The 18,882-nt window shown below is 50.3% G+C and overlaps 1 protein-coding gene across 3 annotated transcripts in view; it reads right to left on the minus strand.

The window, feature by feature from the left end:
- Positions 1–11,021: 11,021 nt before the first annotated feature.
- Positions 11,022–18,882, minus strand: part of LOC130680652 (spidroin-2-like) — a 140,933-nt gene continuing 133,072 nt past the window's right edge. For all 3 annotated transcript variants that reach the window (XM_057491693.1, XM_057491689.1, XM_057491685.1), the window contains one exon: positions 11,022–12,125. The gene's annotated coding sequence lies outside the window, so the exon portion shown is untranslated. The remainder of the gene's footprint in view (positions 12,126–18,882) is intronic.

Here is an 18,882-nt window from a genome sequence, read left to right on the forward strand (position 1 = left end):
GATTTCATCCCCTCATTCAAACATACTCTCACAACAGGGCCTCCTCTGCACCCCTTTCTGCACTCAGTGCCATCTTCCAGCACCCTGACATCCTGAACAGCCCGCCTGTTAGTCAGGGAGGTCTGTTCCCCTGTCCCTTAGCACCTCCACAGGCAGTCTTTCATGTCAAATATTTTTTCATGGTAATAAGAAAACAACTCTGATGTGTTTAATACAGCAGCCAAGGTGCACCCAAGGGGTGCAATTAGCACTCACTACGTTAGACGGGAAGGGCAGGGCTCGACGCACTGGCACTTTCCTGAAGGAAACGCCAGGGGACAGGGGAAATCCCTCCCGACTGTCTTCCCAGGTACTGGCAGTGATATTCACAGTGGTTGTTAATGACAGAAGAAAGCAGGGGGCCACTCAGCATATGCCAGGCACCCCCTCCCTGAGGGAGGAACAGAGGCTGCCTACAGAGCCCAGGCCACTCAGGATCCCAAACCTCCGAGTCAGGTGCGGGCATGACAACAACGATACTATTAATAGCATTTAACGTTTTTAAATTTTTTGTATAAATACATGTGGGTGTGTGCGAAGAGATATTACAGACTTCTGGGCTTTGCTTCCACTTCGCCCACTCTCTCTGCAGGAGCGGCTGAAGAAACTGGCTCTTGGCCTTTACATCAGATTCCAGACTGTGCTGCTGTTTCGTTTTGTCGTTTCCCTTCTCCAAATTATGTTTTTGAAGTGCTATGACTCCTACTCAGAGTGTTTCTAATTTTGCCTGATTGGTGGCAGCTTTTCTATCACCTTATTCTTACACCCTGTTCTTGAAGAAATCATTCCCAAACGTTATGCTGTTTTAAAACAATTTTATATTAGATGAAAGAATAGTTTTGTTGGCCAGGAGTTTTTAAATGTCACCAAAATATGATATGGGTCATCTTGAATTCAAAGCTCAGATATTTTTTTTAAACCTCACACACATTTTAGCAATTTTATTAAAGTCCAAGTTATTGGAGAATGTGGAGTGAATTTTAGGACCAAAATAATTTTATTTGATTGAAATTACTTATTAATTTGTTGCAGCTGGATAAAGGATAGGGCTTCTTTGGCATCTTAAGAAATACAATGAAAGCTTTAAACAGGATGGATTAAGACTTAATGCTCTAAATATTAAAAGACATGCCATGTGGGCTTAAATCACTTCAGAGTTGGAGATGGTTCTAGTGATAGAAGCCAGATTTGTGCCTTGGTTTTTAAGATGTCTCGAGAATTGAAGGTGGGAATGCAGAGGGCCTCAATAAAGGCTGGAGAACTGGTAGATAAATGTGAGAATTCCATTCAAACTGCCTTGCACTAAAAGCTGAAGACTTAGGAAAACTTCAAAGATGATACCACAGTGTCATAAGGAAAATAATACATAATCCCTTAGTTCTGAGGTTAGTTGTATTCTGTATTAACCAGACCACACACTCTAGCATTTAGGCAAGATGAATGAGTACTGAACACGAGAAACAGCAAAAGTAAATGGTAACGTGTTGGGGAGAAGTAAGTGAAAAACATAAAGTGGCAACAAAGCCCCGCCCACAATATTAATATTCATGTGCCGCGTCTCCCGGTCCCATTAGGCACAATCTGTTCGTGTTTGTGGTTATTTCAATTCCTACTGCCAGACAGTTTGACCTTAGCAATTAAGCTAATCCAGAAATGATACTGCCCAGTCTTAACTCTGTATAATAGTGGCCTAAATCATACAAGAGGTGGATAGAAAAAGAATGAACAGAATTTGACATTTGAAAATCATCCAGAAAGTTTCCTGGAAATGACTGACATAACTAAGGTACCATCTTTCATTGACTTTAAGATTAATTTTTCCTAACATTTCAAACTCTCTGAAGTTGGGATGTGTCCGATCATCCAAGGTACCTTACAATTATAACTCACGGCATTTTTTCTTAGTAGACATAAAATGATAATGCCTCTTAAAATTGGTGGTGTCTTACATCCTACAAAATATGAGCTTTGGGTCATGGGTATTCTTACAGGCAGTGACAGAATAAAGAAACCCTCCAACTTCCTCGAGCTTGCAGGCAGTATCCCCCGCAGGGAAGGTCTTTATTTACAGATGGCGAGGAAGTGGCTTCACTCAGATGACAGACTCCGGACAGAAAAGCCGTGGGGCCCAGAGCTGGGGGGTTTTCTGAAGCAGGCCTACCGCTTGCAGCAGCCACCAGCCCCGTGTCGTTGTTTCATGTAAACTGATGAAAATGAGTAAAAATCAGTTCCTCGGTAGGCATCTGCCAAGCTTCCAGTGCCCGTAGCCACGTGCGCACAGACAGGGCCCCCACGGAGCTCTGGTTGGGGGTGCCAGTCCGGAGTCACTGCATCTCACAGATGCTCCGCGTCTGGGCAGTACAGGAAGGCGAGAGAACGTGTGCCTGTGCCCAGGAACACTGTACGTTTTCAGCTGGGGTTGGCTTTACTTTACAAAGTGAAAATTAATGTTTCATTTTGTGGCTGTGTTTGTACAGATTTCAAAATTATGTCGGTAATTTGTGGCACTTCTTATCACATTGGTGTGGCTTAAAGGCACGCTTATCAATAAGGGTTATCTAAGCTGCTGTGTCCGTAGAATCTTGCTAAGGACAAGCACCCAGAAATTTTTGTAGAAAAGTATATATAAACAGAAGAAGACGAAGACATTGTGAATAGGCCCCAACCTTTACTTAAAAAAAAAAAAGAAAACCTTTGCCAGCTTTAAGGACATTATTTTGATTCCTTCAGTGTTTTTAATTACTTTTCAAATAAAGTTCGTGAAAAGTCAACATAAATTAATTAGTTTTTTTTTTCAATTATAAAGGTAATTCAAGCACAGGCTTGAAGTCACGCAGACCTGGCCTGGGTCTTGGTGCTGAGCTCGCTTGTCACCGTGGTTTCACTCAGCTTGCTTGGCAGCCCTAAGACTCAGTGCGGGGAAGATGGGCAATCCTACCGCCAGGATCCTCCCCTGACCCTAAACTACTGATGACGTCACTGGCCTGCTGCTAGGCTCCTGCTTCCACACCCGCAGGCAATGAGCTGACACTGAGCTGATACTGACTGAGTCACTGTACGAAGAGCCCCACCCAGGGCTCCGGGTGGAGGCAGAGACGAGGAGGATCACGGACCTGCAGGCTGCTGGATGCAGACGGGATTCCCGGGCTCAACCACCACCAGGAGAAAGCTGGCTATACACCTTTGACCCCCAACGTTCCGTTGTCGGTATTCAGTCTCACGGAATCCAGAGTGAACTCACCCAGGGGCAATCCCCGCAGGAGGGACACTCCATGATTCGCAGGTGAGGCTGTTTGGAGCAGACAAGGTGCCCTCCACGGTGCATACAGCAAGCGCTCAGCAAACGCTGGCTTCTGCGACTGATCCCTCGGGATTTTAGTGACGACTTTGTGGCTGAGTTGCGCATGGTGGTGTGTGATAGGCGCTCAATTATGTCACAAGTAAGGTACTTGGGGACACCGAGAAGGGAACTCGCCCAGTCAGCCAGGCCAGCCAGGGCAGCTTAACCAGAGGAAGTGACATCTTGAAGGGTGACCAGCAGCTCACTGCGCTGAAGAGAGTCAAGGCCGAGCCTCTGTGCCCGAGAGGCAGCCTGGAGGACACTGGGCGCCAGGAGGGGTGGTCTGACCAGGGCAAGAGCAGGGCGAAGGGCAGAAACTGCCAGGAGCAGAGGCCTGGGAGTTCGCTGGAGCCAAGCTGGGCAGGGCCTGGGTGCCAGGCATGGACTTCGTTACGAGCGGAGGCAGGAACCTGCGGCAGTGGTCTGGGCGAGGGCCGAGCAGGCCAGCGAGGGGGAAGGGGGCTGCCTGCCTCACGGTCACAGTCTGTCCCCCACTTGCCCGTGAACTGCGCCACACCACCAGAACTGCCTCCCGTGAGCACAGCGGCTGCCACACTGCTTGGCCCTGTGAACGGTGCGGGCCCCCAGCCTGCTCGGCCTCACGGCATCACCAGGCACACTGATCGCTCTTGCCGCCTTGAAATGCTTTCTTCACTCGGCTTCCTGGAGGCCACACTGTCCTGGTTTCTCTCCCGGTACCGTGGCTTCTCCTTCTCTGTCTCTGCTGATCTCTCTCCATCCCCCTGCACTTACCACTGGGCCGCAGGGCTCAGCCCTCTGGGCCTCTGGACAGGACTCCCTAGGTGAGCGCATTCAGTCTCATGGCCTAACTGCACTGCACGCCTTGCATCTGAAACCTCCAGCCCAGCTTCCTGGCTGGAGTCCCCACGTGTCCACGCCACAGCTCCCTCATATTCTGCACTTGGAGGTGTAAAAGGCGCCCCTCACGGGCCCAGAGCAGAATTCCTGAGCCGCCTCTTCCCTCATTTGGCCCAGCGGCAGCTCCATCCTCCCAGCTGCTCAGGTCAGAAACCTGGACGTGGTCGCTGACCCCTCTCGCCCGCGTCCCACCTGCCAGCCCACCTTGCTGACCGTCCCTTCACAGCCAGTCCGCAGCGCTCGGCCTCCCGCCTTCCCCGCCACTGCCGTCCTGCCTCAGCGACCACCGGTTCTTTCCGAAGGCCGCCACTCACCCCTCTGCTCCCGGCCTGATTCCCACGGGGCCCCTCCCCCAGGTTCCCCGCCCCGCCCTCCCCCTGGCCCCGCTGCCCAGTCCTGACTTGAAACAACAGACTGTCCTGCTCAAACTGTGAGTCAAATCAGGCCGCTCGGTTCCAAAGTCTTCCAGGGACTTTGCATTGCCGAGCGGAGGTCAGAGACATAAGATCCCCTGTGTCCCTGCACCACCTGCCGGCCCCCGGCCTCCCTGGCCGCCTCTCCTGCCCCCACCTGCTCACCGGCTCCATTTCTCGGATGCAAGGAGCACCCCCGCAACCAGCCTCGGTGCCCTTCTCGCCACCCAGCGCATCGCCCTCCACCCCACATCCCTACTTCCCTGTCTCCCTATTTAACACTGAACCCTGCCTCCCAACACATCCTGTCCCTTTACCTACTTAGCTGCCCCCCATTGTTGTATTTTAATTTGGTTGGTTGGTTGGTTGTTTTAATCCATCTCCTCTCACTAGAATGTGAACCCCACGTGCACAGGGAGCCTGGTCCACGTGCCCCCAGGGCTTCGTCAGCACCTGGACATAAGCGCTCGGTAAACACCGTTGGGCAGATCACGGCCCGCGTGCATCATGTGGGAGCCGAGGAGGTGGGGGAGGCGAGGAGCCGTTTGGGCATCTGTTCGGGGACGTTAAGCCGCATGACCCACGTGCCGGCCCTGTGCCAGACGCTCAGGACCCCGGTGGCTGCAGCATCAGGTAAGTGGCGGTTCCAGCAAGCAAGACAGGGAACCCAGGGAAGGGCCAGGCCTGCCAGGGACACCGGCTTAACCTGGGGGCCCGAGGGACCGGGTGGATTCCAATCATAAGCCGGAACCGATGCCAAAACCCACGTCTCTCCACCATGGAAGCCGGACCGGGCGAGGTCCCTGGGCGTCCCTGGGGCTCTGAGTCGCAGAGCACACCTGGGCGGCAGCCATCCGCCGCAAAGAGTAACGTAAACATTCCTAATACTTGCCTTTCAGCATTAATTGACCTCACATGTGGGGAGCCCCTGGCTTCCCACGCAGAAGGTACCACAGAGCTACGAAGTCGACCTTGCGGCTCAGAGGGGAGGCCGGTGCCCGGAGTGGTTCAGGCTCCTAGCAGGGCCGTCTGGGGGTCTGTCCCTGTGCTCCTCGCCAAGAGCTGGCCCAGCCCCTCGCTCATCCCCCAGTGGGATCTCAAATACCCTCAGAAAGGGGGCCAAGCATGCCCAATAAAGAGTGAAAACTTGATTAACTGTGCATCTCGGGAGAAACCTCACTTCAAATAGTCAAGAGAGAGTTCTTTTGTACCCCCACCACCCAAAACTGGGTGATGTGTGACAGTGCGGGACTTCAAACAGGGAGGGCGGTGCCCACGCAGGTCTGCATCTCCCACCCCGCGGGCGCTGTGGCCAGGGGGCGGGGTGTGTGCACAGGGCGCCCCGGGTACCTTGTCAGCAGGCAGCTTGCTTGCCCGCGGGAAGGATCATCTGCAAGGAGCAAACACTGAAGGAGCAGACGTGTGGGTTCCATTCTGACGGGGAAGGGCAGGTTTCTGAGGGTTTGTTTCCCAGAACTTGGAAGCTATTTGGAGGAGGGCATCTCACTGACGGTGGGTGGCGGGAAGAAGGTGTCTGAACTCTGGGACCTTTTACTAAAGCTTGTTTTCCTTGTCTGGGTCTTGGTTCCTGTGCCTGTAACTAGTACTCACAACTAAGCCCCCCGGGAGCGGACAGACCCATGTGTGTGGGTCCCTCCTTATCGCCTAAGCAGGATAAAGTCGGAGTGAGGAGCTGCCGAGATTGCGATGGACACACACACACAGCGGCAGGGGACAGGGGTGTGTCTACTCATCTTTGTTTTCTTCACCAGAACACATGACATGCACAAAGAAGTCACTCAATACAAGTCTCTTAATCGGCATGCCCAGCCCTCAGAACAAGAAAGGAGAAAGTCTCCTGTGGAGAGTCTTTAGTTACAGTTGGAGAGGAAGTGAATGCGACTCAGATAACGGCCTCTGAAGCGAAAAGCCATCTCCAGCCATACTCAGAAAGCAAGCAGTGTCTCCGCTCCCCTCCCTGCTTCGCACCCATCTGTTTGGGCATCAGACTCTCAACTACTGTGTGAGTGTGAGAGGCTCCCGTCTGCCTGGCACTGCTGGGGGCACCGGTGCAAGTCTGTAGTGGAACTCACAGTGTGGGAGAAAGGTTAGTAGTGGTGAAGATCAACATCACTACGACAATAAGCTCGGTTACAGCATTCATTTAATCTAATTCTTCTCATGCTTCAATGTGCCTGTAGATCATCCAGGAATTTTGTTAAAATACTGACGCTGATTCAGTAAATCTGGGCTGGGCCCTGAGGTGCTGGATTTCTAGTGAACTTCCAGGGATTCCTATGACAATGATTCTAGAACCACGCTTTGAGTTTTAAGAGTTGAAGCGTCCCAGCAACCTTGTGCAGAGGGAGCTGCCATTATCTCTGTTTAGGGGAAGGAAAGTCCGGCTTGGTGAGATTATGTAATTCATCAGAGGGTTTTACAGCTGGTCGATGCCAGAAACAGGTGCCAGTCCAAAGCTATTAAGCATCCCTCCCCGAACTGCATCTCTGAAGAGAACTCATGGAACCAGCTGTGGGGTCAGGAGGGCTGCTCACTGTGCACGAGGCCCGGAGAACACGTCCCGAGGAGGGGATGAAGCCAGCACAGGAACGGAGTGAGGTGAAGTGGGGCCTGACAGTGCTTCTCGTCACCTGCGCTTGTCAGCTGTGCCCGTGGCCTGCCCCACTCCCACCCCTGGGCCTTTGTAAACTTTGTGCTCCTAATCTCCTCCTGCCATAAGCTTTTAATACCCCAGATCTGCTCATGTGGCCCTTTGGAGGGCCACACATCATCATAACATCTTAAGATTTTCCCCCACATCCCCAAAAACCAATTCTTGTCCTATTGGGGCTATAGTGTCCCAGTTGAGAATGCATATAGTAGAGCAATGCTCACCACGGTAAGACATTATTAATTTACAGAATCACAAAATCTCAGCACTGAAAATAACTTAAGGCCATTTGTCCTTCTGCAAAAATCTTGACAAGTCATCATCTATCCTGTCCTTGGACACTTAGAGTGACGGGGAGCTCACTACATTCCATGGCAGCTGATCCATATTTGGAGGGCTGTTTATTGGAAAGGTCTTTCTTACTTTGGGCCTAGATCTGGCATGACAAAACTTTTCATTCATTAGTTTGAGTTCTACCCTTTGTCACTGAACAGAAGGTAACAGCTAAGTGCAATGGAGGATAGAAATATGTAGAGTATTTGTTCTGTTCCTAGGGACCAAACAGTAATTGTGTGTGTTTATGTTAAGGAATTCTCTCGTGATCTGCCTATTTCAAACCGTATGCTTACTGACTTTCTCTCTCTCTGATAAGGTGTAAAGTTTTTCTAGCTTCTGGAAGAAACCACATCATACTTTAATTCATTTTACTGTCAACTAAAATTTCTCAGTATTGGCATTGTTTTTAGAGGTGCTGGAAGTGGTACAAAAAAAAAGCAATAGAATAGAGGTGAGAAGATCAGGGTATAATAAGAAATGGAGGACTAGATGTTTACCATAAATAACAGAGGTAATCAATTGTAGAACTAAAAATAACCACATAACTAGAAAACAGGTGGAGGAAGATGGGGAGAGAGAAAGAGGAGACGGGGCATAGGAAAGGCAAGCTAAGCCCTCATCCTTCACAGTGGGTGTCAGGGGGGCTGTCTCAGCGTGATCAGTAAGGGGTGCAGAGACAAACAGGACATCTTGAGTTGTGGAACTTGCTATGAAAGTCTAATAAAAGGCACACAGAGGATGGGATACAGGGTGGGCAGGAGATCCTTGATTTTCTTAGTTTCTGAACCACCTGGCATTCTGCCAATACTTATATACCTTGACTAAAATTAAACAAAATGATGGAATAAACAGTAGGGCTTGGTTACTAACTACTGGCCTGGCTTGAAAAGTCACCTCGTTTTGGATTTAAATTTCTCATCTGAAAAATGGGCTAAGTCAGTGCTCTTCAATGTTTTTAAAATAAAATTTTATACAGAACCCAAATACACTAAAATTTTTTTCATGGCCCTTCCTGCTTGGGGATGGGGGCCCCTGGGAATTTGACCTACGATGCCCCTCCTTTCTCCTTTCCCGCACCTTGTCACCCTCACCCCGTCGCAGGGAGCCCCGAGACATCTCATCAGAGAGCTGCAAGAATTTCGTTTGAAAACCATTAACCTGCCTACCTGTTTTTCAACCTCCGCTCATAACTCACTAACTTAGTGGCCTGGAACCAGTACAGTACTAGAACAGAGAACTGGAGAATGGAATAGAAAAATTAGAACACAATCCACTGTATTGTTTCGCACGACTCTTATTTCCATCGTACATCTATGTGTATTCACTACCTTCCAGGCTGGTTGGCTGGAGGCACGTTTCTGGGAGAGTCTGTTGAGGACCTCCGGATGGGGAAGGGACGTGCCTGATGTCAGGAGACCTGACCTGAGCCTGCTGTTTAAAATGGGGCTGGGCAGACGCTGGGCGGACGCTGCCAGCCCCGTGCAGACTCCTCCTGCCCCCCACAGTCAGGCCTCCGGTGGGGAGTGGAGGCCAACCTGAGCCGCAGGCCATGTGGGAGGGGCTGCCCGCTCGGCGGAAGCCAGGCAGGGGTCCTTCCCAGTCCTGCTGCTATACACATTCCGGTGATTTTTGTAATGAGACTATTGCATAAAAACATTGTTACCTTAAAGAAGAATGAAGAATGAAGATGGACAATATGTTACTTGCTACCAGTCACAATCAAAGCTTTTATGTTGTTTTCCCCAACTTGAACATTCCTGATTCTGTGACTTCTCTGAACCATCCACCTGACTTAGGACACAAAATTGTAATAAGCAGAACAAGCTGTCAGAGAGTCTGTACCTTTTGCTGGGAAGTCTTCCTATTTCCACTGGGCACTTCCACAAAGATGGCTTGTTGCTCTGCAGCTCTGAGGCCCGTCTTGGGAGGAGGACCCGAAGACAGGCGAGGTGAAGATCCCTCCGGGGGTTCGGACACGTGCTCCTCCTTCCCCTCTGCCCACAGCTCCCCATCCACAGGACCAAGAGCAGAAACAAGCCGGTAATGCAAGCAGTAAAATGCATTTGGGAGGAACCTGAATAAATAAATAAGCCTCAGTTGTTGAATAGGATGGCCAGTGGTTCTTAATTAGTGAGTCTTCATGCAGTTCGGCCCTAAACTGATACGGAATATCCCAGACAGATTTCATTTTTATAAAAGCCGCAGTAAGTAAAGTGCCTGTATTAAACCTCCTCGTGCCCCGGAAGACACTGTGTCGTCACGAGTGAGAGCAAACTGGAATAGATGCGTCCGAGGGAGGGCTATTGGGGCCCCCATGCCCCTGGGGCTTCATTAACCCCTTAAAAATATACATAATTGTGTTTGGATGTACATATGTCCATTTGTATTCCTAGGGTCAAAGCTGAATCCCTGTCATCATCTTTCCAAGGGAATATGGAATGTGAGACAGGTTTAAGAAGTCCTGGGTCAGAGGATCGTGTTCTTTACAAGCCAGGTGGAAGCCCTTCTCCAGGTGAGACGCGTTCCAGCTCCCCCTTGGCCAATGGCAGCTTTGTTTTTCCTCGTTTGGGAAAAGGCTTGAAGGAGCCGCACATCTGCCTTCAGGTAGCTTCCTTGGCTCCCAGCAGACAGCCTCGGGAGGCACCCCAACAACGCCGGGCGCCCCTGCCTGGAGCTCGAGAATACCCTTCACGGGTCAGCAGGGCCGCCTGTGTGGCTGGATTATCTGCCGAGTATTTTCCCAAGACACAGTTCACACCAGGTGCTCCCTTCCCCCAGTTAAGAGTGTCCCGATAACATTAATTTTATTTCTTATACCTGACAATAATGCTGAGACAAAAATGCCTCCACTGTATCAAACTGAAATGTCAGTTTTTTCACTACTTAAAAATTCCAGTGCATCTAGAAATGCACCTTTTCAGAGTGTGATCAGAGCTCTTTTCCATCTCAAACATCAGGAAAAACACTCTTCTACCACTACTGGGGGAGCTGTTCACTGTATCACCTCCTATGGCCAGAAAAGCAGGACCTGCCTTTCAAGAAACAGAGTTCAAGAGGAGGCCAAAAGCAGCCATTAGGTGCTGGGCACCCTCCGGGCCAGCAGCGCGTTGCTCTGTTTTCCAGCATCTGACTCAGGAGAGAGCAGAGCAGTCGGGCTCTGGCACCACCACGCCCCAGCCAACTCTGCCGCTCTGAGTCCCACTTTCATCACCTGTCAGATAAGAGCATCCATTGTCTTGCATGGGAACTATGAAAATTTTAAAAATCAAGACAGAAAGCTCCCAGCAAGTGTATATGCCCAGTGCATGCCGCCCCCTGCCCACCGCACTCTGCCCACTGCCCCCTGCCCGCCACTCACAGCCAGATCCCTTCTCACCACAGCCTTTTCGGCCCTGTTTCCAGGGACAGCAAACTCGTGGTCACCAGGAGTGTGCCAGGAGGAGACAGCCTCTTGGGGCCTAATTCCCCTCTGAGACGTATTTCTTTTTAATACTGTGCAGTGTTCCAGGAGACTTTTGGCAATTTTTTCAAGCTTGTTGCCACACATGCAGTAGAACACGCGTGCAGGACGACTCAGTGTGGCTCACACATTGTGCCGGAAGGCGGGACAGGCCAGGTTTACACACAGGTTTGATCAGACCAGGAAGCGTGGGTCTGAGCCTTCAGGGCCCGTGGCCGGTTGGTGCAGCCGTCCCCACAAATGCACGACACACAGAGACCAGGCATCACCAGGCCAGCTCGGTGAGAGGCAGCATCTGTGCGTTCTGCCCAGGGGCGTCCGAGGGCCTGTCCTTGGTGTGGGGTCAAGCACAGCTGCGGGGAAGGCTCCTGTCCTTCCTGGGGCACTGGGTGGAAGCCTGCAGCGGGCTGGAGGGAGGGCCGGCCGGAGCCCTGCGGGGTGGACCGGGAGCTCAGGGTCGGCACTGTGCGCACAGTCAGGCAGTCCGGTCTGCAGAGCCCTGAGGGCCGACGCCAATGGCCGCTGCCGGAGGGTGACATGTGGGTTCCGCAGCGTGGAGAGGAGGTTATCCTACATTCCCTCTGGGTGGGGGCCGGGAGCGCAGAGGCACAGCCAGAGGTTGGGGGGCGAGGGGGTGAAACCGAGGCAGGGAGACAGCGCAGAGGGCGGCAGCCTCTCCTCCAGAGCGTGTGTTCCCTGCCTGAATTTTCTGCAACCTTTTTATTAAAAGGTAATTTGCAGCCATGATGGCTGTCGAGCTGATTAGAAGGCACCAGAAGGAAGAAGGGAACACACCGGTCAGCAGACACTCGGGCTCCGCCCCGGACCCCCTGCCCGGCCCTGCCCCTGGGGTCTGACCGCACCTGCACAGAGTTGTCAGGAAGCCCTGAGGATCTGCTCTTTGTCCCCAGGCGGGTCGGCTGCTCCTCTCCTGGTGCAAATCCTCAGACTGTGCAACGGTGGAAGGTCGTGGAAGGTCAGCCGCCTCTGAAACAATCAAGAGGAAACCAGGAAGATAACATTAGCTTGTTTGGGGTTTGAACCTATTTTCCACAGACTTCTTATTAACACTTAGCTACTCCCAGATGTTTTGGTCAGGGGTGGCCAGAGAAGTGGAGAGAGAGAAAAAGAAAGGAATTTATTGTAAGGAATTAGCTCCAGGATCGTGGATGCTGAGAAGCCCCAAGATCTGCGGTCAGCAAGCCGGACCCCGGCGAGCTGGTGGCGTGGCTGCAGCCTGTGTCCCAAGGCCTGAGAACCGGGAGAGCCGAGAATTCCAGTCCAGGGGCAAGAAGAGAGCGACGCCCCAGCCCCAGAGGGAGGTGCGGGAAGACCGCTTCCCAGCCCCCCTGCTCTGGCCAGGCCTTCAGCCGGCGGGGCGAGGCGCCTGCGAACAGGAGGGCGGCGATGTCAGCGGAGGGGGGGGGCACCGGATAGGCCGTGCTCCCCAGGAACTGGCTGGACCCCATTTGCTCACGTGTAAACAGTCTTCTTTGGAGGAGAAGAAGAAGATCACCGGGCCACAGCCTTGAGATGACTGGCCTTTATCAATTATTTACAGCTGTTTTTCTCCTTTCTGAAGTTTTATAGAAAATAAATTCCACAGACTTAGCACAGCAACTGTCCACCACGGGCTCTGTCCCTGCGGCACCAGGCCAAGGCGGGGGTCCACACACTGCACTTCTGCTCCCTTTCGCTTGACCTCGTTTGGCTCGGGGGCAAGAGGCAGACGACGGCGTGGGACTCGGGCGAGAGGCCAGGCCCGGAGCCCCCCTCTGCCTCCGCTAAGCTGCCAACAAGCTGTTCGGCTGCTCCCAGCTGCGGCTTTTCCGCCTGTGGGACCAGGAGGGGGTGCGTTTCCTCCCTCGCGGGGCTGCCGTGAGGACCCGACAGGCTGGTGCCCGCGGAGAGCTCGCTGCACGGCCCCGGCCGCTCCGTGACCACGGCGTCCCCATCATGTCGCGAGTGGCTTTGGCTTCTGGCAGAGTGACAGCCTCACGGTGTGCGCCTCCCGTTTCCTGCTTCTGCAACGAGTCAGCGCAACCTCACGGTTTAACGCTTTACCTTGTAATTCCGGAGGCCAGAGTCTGCACGGGTCCCCCGGGGCTCCCGCTCTGGGGGGGCTCCGGGGGAGACTCTCTTCCCGCCCTTTTCTGTCTGTACAGACCGCCTGCGTCCTCCGGGCCACGGCCCCACTTCTCCATCTGCAAACCGGCAGTGCCAGGCCAGCCCCCGGGCACGCTCACACGCCTCTCTCCACACCAAGGGCCCCGCAGGAACATGCCGGACGGCCTCCCCGTTGGAAGGTCGGTGCGGACCTTGACCCTGCCTGCAGTTTCGATCCCCCGTGGCCACGCCGCCGGACATGCTCACTGGTTCTGGGCACTGGGGCACCTTGGAGGGCGGAGTGACTCTGCCTGCCACACTTTCTTTACTCATTCCCCAACATGAAGTCAGATTTTAAAATACTGCACCTTTACAAATTCATTAACCTGCTTTCCCTCATGACTCTGAAGTTGATTAATAAAAAACATAACCATTTTTTCAGATCTTCTCCAAAGGCACTTATTCCTATTTTTTTTAAACCAACTTATGTAGGATGTCTAAAAATTCAGTGTATGATTTTTTTTAAACTAAGGAAAACATTTATAATGCACTAAAAGCAACAATTACATTTTGGCATGTTTCCTTCGGGTGTTTTTGTTTTTTTTTTTTAATAGTTGAGAACATACAATATATACAAATATTTATGCTGTTTAAAATTATTGCATAAGTATTTCAGATTTACAAACTCTTTGTAAACGTACATTTTAATGGGGACATAACATGTCATTGCAGCAAGGTAACAACTTACTTGGATGTTATTGTTGAACATTTAACTAATTTGAAATTTTTTATTATGAATTAATCTTAAACATTTTATCATTCATATTTATTTGCATTTCCAGTTATTTCTTTAGGTGAGATTTCCAGGATTTATGGCCCAAAGGGAATGAATATATTCAAAGCTATTGATACATACAGTCAAATCACTTTCTTCAAATAATAGTCTATTATATTCCCATTTCAAAACACCCTGACTCAGCATAGGTACCCTCATTCTTCTATTCTTTGCTAATTTTTAGTTGAAACTTACAACTCATTGTTTACATGTGCATCTCTTAGAGTGTCTGTGAGTCTGAACATTTTTTCCATGTTTACTGGGCACTTGCATTTCCCCTTTTGTGAACCATCTAAACATGAACAGCATTTATTCTTTCCAAAGTTGGTCATGCAAGAATTCTCATTTATTTCAAAAGTGACTTAGAAATTCTTTCTCTGTTCCTACTTAGCTTGAAGGTTCTTATCGCTCATCAGTTTCTCCAAGGACCACTTGTTGCTGGTTTTTCCAGAAGTTTCTTTACTGGCTCCGAGCTGCTCTGTGGGCTTCTAAGTGTTTCTTTACATCAGCTCAGTTGTCAGGTCCAACCGTTAGTGAACCTTCCCTCAGACCCAGATCCATTCTCCTGGCTGCCGCATTCCTGCCATGACTTAATCTCCCTGTACTCCTTCCAGCACCTCCCTCTGCTTGTTCTGGTTCGGTTTCTTGAGAAAGTGAACCTTGGTAGAAGCAAGCTCGGGTCCAATAGCTTCTCGTCCAACCACTCCCAAGTCCAGGGCCAGCCCCGCCCTTCACCTCTGCCTCTGGTTCCCCGGGGGCCTCTGGGTCCGAGGCTTGCCTGGGTCCATGATTTCTTTGGTTATCTCCCTCCAGAAAAACATCATTTTCAGTTGTCCCTCTTCTGCTAAATTAATTAAATTTCCACTTACCCTTCATCTTCTAAGCTTTCATTGATACCTCTCACCTGGTCCTGTCTCTTCGGTTCTCTTTGGCTTTATGGGCTTACACATTGTTAAATTCCTTTACTGATGCTTCTACAGTGTTTGGGGAGCAGGAGTTCAGCCCACCGTGTTTTCTTCTTCACCCTCTGCCTCGGAGGACATGCTCCTTCCCTCCTTTGATTGTCCTCTGCATACTCCTCTCGGCTCTTTTTGCACTTGGAGTCTCCTTCTCTTCGCTTCATCCAACACACTCGGCATGATTTCCTACACAGGCTCAGGCTGTTAGAATAGGTGGGAAGCGCCATGACCTCAAGCAGTGTCTGTGTCCTCTCTCTGCCCTGTCCCACCCCCGCTCTGCAGCACCCCCGGGGTAAGAAACCCTCAGGGCCAGGCTGCCCATTTAGAGCAGGGGGAAAAGGACAATGTTGGGAAAGAGAAAAAAAACACAAATATTTCACCTGCTATGCACAATAATATCTATAGAGCATCTGTCCGGGCTGCAGTGCCAGGCTTCAGACACCCACAGAAGGATTACTTTGCATGCCAGGGATGGACATGGTACCATGAGGACACCCTCCAGTTACAACCCACAGGAGGCCTGTTCAGACCACAGTTCAAGAACTTCAAAGACGCCAAAAATCCACTTTCCAGACTGCATACCATTTAAAAAGCGTTCCAGTCTCACACTTGCTGGCCTCTATAATAAACACCACTTTCCCCCAAATGATTTATCGTGATTATTAAGTTGTTGTGTTTAACAGATGGAGGTGATAGAAGTAGGTGCAAAGCAACACGATTACCACACATATCTTGACATTTCAGATAATTTAATCTCAAAAAGAAGCATACTTAAACTGGCTTCCCTGTTTCCAGATTAACTGCCGACATCAATCAGAGACATCTCAGCTTTCCTAGAGGCTCCTAATTCCAGTGTTAACACCAACAACAATAAAGTTGCTCCGCTCGCTGCAGAGATGACCATAACCCGCAGAGGTTCCATCCAAACACTGCGTGAGATGCTGAGTGCAATCGAAGAATGTGCCAAAGTACCTTCCAAATATCCTAAAAATTCACGTTAAAAATGATAAAAAGAGTTTAAAAAACAATCAAAGCTCTCTAATCCTGGAAGGGATTAATTGCAAAAGAAACCAACAGTACAAAAACGAAACAAATGAATCCCTGGGAGCTAAGCCATATTAAGGAGGAAAGGAAATTCTAATCCCCGTGTGTTAGAGAACCCCATTCCCATTAGAGGCCATACCAGAATACGATTACTGTCAACATTAGTCTCAAGCACAACATATAAATTGGATTCTTTCTTGTTTTTGTAACTTGATGTGTTCTCAATCTATACAGTTACTAACTGCCATTTTGGTCGACTTACAAAATTTAAGAGAATGCATTCGATAGGAAAAGAAAAGGAGGTTGTCACCAATATAGGCAATATGGACAACTTCATATCATTGTCGTAACTTCTAAATGGGACATAACTGAAGTCTCAGCCTTAATGCTGTTCATAACAGTTTACTTAAAAAAGGTCTGGCTGTGTTTTAAAATACTTCCCTCGCAATTCCATTTACAAGTAGAAAAACCTCACTAGCGTCTTAGTTTCTTACCTTGATCCCCCTATTTCCCTGACCTGTTTCCTGTCTTCTCTTCTGCCCACTGAACCACAGAAGCTCATCCCAAAACCACTTCTTGCAAAGTGAGATACAAGTTTTAAAAACCAGTATTGTTTCCACATCCTATTTCCTATAAAACTTTTAAAACATATATACCAAAGCTGATGGTATCCCCTCGAAATGAGTATCAAGCTGCCTCTCCCAGCTTTGTTTTAATGGGATGACGTAAAACTGTGTGATCTCTAAAGTTCTTTTCAGCTGAGAAATAGAATGTGCTTATTCTATCACTTACCAAAATAGACTTAAGTAGAGTCGGTATTTCCTGTCCCTCAAAATTGCCCGACATCTCGCCTAAGCGTTAGACACCTTAATGGATCTGGTCTCTGGGAAGCAGGGCGACTGGTTAGGTGTAAGGTGTGGGCTCCCCGCAGGGCCACCGCTCAGGGGAGCTCCCAGCCCCGCCGCTCGTGGCGACTGTCCGACAGGCCGCTGGCCGGGTCTGCGACCCCTGCCCTCGGGTTTCTCAGCAGCCACGCGCAGGGGTGCCTGCCCACCACCCTCAGAACGCTCATTAAGAGGAGAACGCGCGAGGGGAAAAAGATTTCAATTCTGCTTCTCCTTCTAAGGGCACTGGGCGCTTTGAAGGAATATATGGGGGCCCGAGGAAGGGCGAGTTCGCCGGGCGCCCCGCGGGGGGCTCTGCACAGCGGGCGGGCTTCTCACGACCACCTGCTGTCTCGATGACGAATTCATTAACTACGTGCTTACTGGGCGTGATTAGATGCTGATGATCCCGATATTCTCTGTGAAATGTTTTCTTCTTTAAAAAATAAAAGCATGTCAAACCTTCCAGCAGAATGTCTCCCACTCGGCCCAGAACACGCTCCCGGGAACTAGCGGCGCGTCCCGTTCAGGAACGGGCGGCCGATGGAGGACGGGCTGCGTCTCGGCCGCAGGGGCACCTGTGACGCCGCCGAGTTCTGCCCCTACCGGTTATCGTGACTGTTATAATGACACGGAGATTTCCTCAGTATCCCGGGCAATGACCAAGTCCTGAAACGACCCATTAAATCTTCTGACAGTTCTGGGCGGAAGTTGTTCCTCCTCTGCATCCAAACAGCCCCCCGGGGCCCAGCCTCCTGCGGCCGGGAGCGTGCCCGCAGCTGGCGCCCGCTGCCGGGGACTGTGCATCGTGCCTTGTGCCACATTCCTTACAGACGTGACCGTGTTTTCTCCCTCTGCAAACACGCACCGACACCACCCCCTTTTCCAGGCAAAATAAACCAAGGTCTTACGGCTGTTTTTCCCGTGATTGTTTCCAGGCCTTCTGACATTTCGATCCTCCCCCTCTGGTCCGCTTCACTTTGTCCACAACTGTGGTGCCCCATCTAGTCAGTCTTGTGGATGTGAGTTAACCAATGCCAAGCACAGAGATTATTATTATTCCCTTGGTCTGGAAAGGCTATTTCTCTTAGCCTGGCCTAAGAAGAGAAGGGGATTTGTTTGTGTGTTTGGGGGTGGGTTTTTGGTAGTGTTGTGCCCCGTTTCCTTGAGTCCCCCGGGGGGAGCCGCAGTCACCAGCCTCAGTCGTGAGATGCAAGAGCAAAACAGGTCTTTATTGCTAGTTCGAACTAGGGTCTCAGTGGCCTGTCCAAACACAGGACCCGGTCTGAGACCCTGAACAAAGTTCCCTTTTTTGCTTTTATACTTTTGGAAAGACAGGTAGGGACTTTCCAAGGGGGTGATTCATTGTGACCTTAGCTGACTGGCTGAGGAGGGTCAGGGTCTTGTTGCACAGGTTGCTGGGCATGGTTTCCGCGGGAGTGGGCGTGGCTTGAGAGGGAAACTTTTTACTCAAAATGGAAGACACAAAATGGAGACACATAGTTATTCAAGATGGGGGACACAAAATGGAGTCAGGGTCCCACAGTAGCCACATGATTTGCTCAGGTTGACCTTGTTGTCTACTGAAAGTATGAGACCTTTATTTGTGTTAACTCCTTTAAGCCAGATCTCTACCACCCAGTGTAGTTGATTTTTAATGTAAGCGAAATGTTTCCTTTGTATGTTTTATCCCTATTAAATTTATTCTCTTCGATTCACTGTTCCTTCCTGGCTATCAAGATCTTTTTGAATCCTATTTTATCACTCAACACATTAACTTCATTCATAGCATCTGAAAATGAAGCATGTCTTCTCCTTCTTCATAAAGCTGGTGAGTTTCACAAGTTAAATGGCCCCATGCAGCATACCAGCTAAGATTTTCCCACCTAGTTGATAACCTAGTGGGAGATCCTACA

This window comes from Manis pentadactyla, chromosome 14, assembly GCF_030020395.1.
Source record: "Manis pentadactyla isolate mManPen7 chromosome 14, mManPen7.hap1, whole genome shotgun sequence".
NCBI lineage: Eukaryota > Metazoa > Chordata > Mammalia > Pholidota > Manidae > Manis > Manis pentadactyla.